Source organism: Brassica oleracea, chromosome C4, assembly GCF_000695525.1.
Source record: "Brassica oleracea var. oleracea cultivar TO1000 chromosome C4, BOL, whole genome shotgun sequence".
In the NCBI taxonomy this organism is placed as follows: domain Eukaryota; kingdom Viridiplantae; phylum Streptophyta; class Magnoliopsida; order Brassicales; family Brassicaceae; genus Brassica; species Brassica oleracea.
Window position 1 is genome coordinate 36,423,239 of NC_027751.1, and position 2,267 is coordinate 36,425,505.

Genomic DNA, 2,267 nt, shown 5'->3' on the forward strand with positions numbered 1-2,267 from the left:
CGTATTGATGATGTAAACTAGAGATGTTTTCCATAATAGAACACGGCAAGATATGAAAAGAAATTCAGGGATGAGCTAACATTAGCGCCTCTAGTTTTGCAAATGATATGATTGAAAAGGTAGCCAAATATAAAGATATCTTACATAAAGTGAATGCTACACCCTCTTAAGGATTTTTGATGTAATGGTGGGACTTGGAGTTCACATTAGGAAGTTAACAATTTTCAGCCGACCTGTTTCATGGAGAATGTTAGCATCACAATCCAGATATGGCATTGCCGAGCTTTACAAAGCCGACTCTAGCAATTTTCAGCTACCTGTTTTCATGGAGAATGTTAGGGTAAGTCTAAACCTTGGATTGATGAGTATGGTATGAACCTGGATTTACAAGAAGTGTTTCTTTCTATAAGCTCTTGAGCCAAAATAGTACTACGAGGATATGCCATTTAGGTGTGATAAGAAATATTTTACACGACCAAATATTGCTTATCTTTCTTGATAATGTGAATGATCTTAAACAGTTAGATGCTGTGGCTCATGAGATTTCGTGGGTTGGTCCTGAAAGTATGGTTATCAAGCCAACAGAATATAAAAAGCTTGTGGAGCAACATGGTTTCAAAAGTATCTGCTATGTGGATTTCCCATCTAGAGAAGAAGCTCTGAAGATCCTTTGTGGTTTTGATTTTTAGCCAAAACTCTCCACCTGATGTGTTTATAGCGCTTGCAGAAAGAATAACAAAAAATTGTAACATGGTTGCCAAATATGGGTTTAAAACCCTCGCCAATAAATCTCTCATACATATACCTAGAAATGGATCAATTAGGCAGTGGTCTCGCCTTCACTCTCTCACATGTCACAAGACTAGAAACCTCAAGACAGCATCACATGTCCCCAAAAGCGTAACATATCTAACACCTAAGCAAGACTTGTATTGAGAAGATTCCATATGACATCAAAGGTGTTCATGGGCTACAATTTTATTTAATTCTAGGTGTCTGCAGAAAAAATCGCATCACAGCCTGAGCTTCCTGACTCCCTCATCTACCTATTTACAGACGAGTGTGAATCATTTAAGATCGTATCTTGCTTTTCGAGCACTCAACATGCGGAACTTTGTTTCACTAACTGCTTCAAACTAAACCAAGAATCACGAAGAGGGGTATTATCCAACAACCATTGACGAAACATCTTTTCCTATTGGTTGTTTCTACGACGAACCTCGAGCAAAACATCTGGTTATGTTTCACTCTGACTTGCTTAACAAAGACAAATTTCCTGACGGTATCAAAGGCATCACAAACAGGCAGATTGTTGGAGTTGGTTCATCATGAGGATTGCTATTGATTGCTGTTGCAGGCTTGACCGTCTAAGGTTTCCATATTTTTTTTGATATCAGTGTTCTTACTGACTGTTTGTTTTTCAAATGTTTTTTGGACATAAAGGTTGTCTAAATCTGGTATGAAGTTGAATTTTTACAGAAGGGGATGACGATTTGTCATGTATAACATAGGACTATAGGATACTGTTGAAATTTTGAACAACACAGCTCTCGTACCATTTTGAACTTCCGGATTTGGTGGACCTCACTCTCTCAAGGTCAGCTTTTGTTTCTTACTCTGTTTTTATACTCTCTCTGTTTTTGTACTTGTGTTTTATCATACACAAGCGCACACTCTCTCAGTTTTTTTTTTTGTTGATAAACACTCTCTCTCTTGTGAAACTTAAGATGTAAGTTTCTATATATTATTAATGAATAACTGTTCCCTTTATATAGGGGTTACAAGAGAGATAAATGGAAATACAATAATAGGAAAGATTACAAATCATAAACATAAACGAATTAGGAAATAGAAAAGTTGTAGCCGCATCTCTCTCTCTAGGGTTGGACCGTCTCTCTCTCTAAGTGTATGGACCGGTTATGGACATCCACCAATTGATTTATAACCCTCTCCATTAGATGCCATAACCATACATGGATTGTAATACGCTTAATGTTGCCTCATTAAAACCTTATCAGGAAAACCCAGTGGGACAAAACCATGATAAAGAAAAAAGAGTACAACACGTACTACTCTCCCTGATGTGAACCTCAGTAGAGGTCCTTCAGCCTACGCATCCCAATATGATGCGTGAGCTTCCTAAACGTGCAGGTAGGAAGTGCCTTGGTGAATAGGTCAGCTGAATTGTCACTGGATCGTACTTGGACGACCTGGCCCTCACCGGCTTTCTGAAGCTCGTGAGTAAAGAAGAACTTAGGCAATATGTG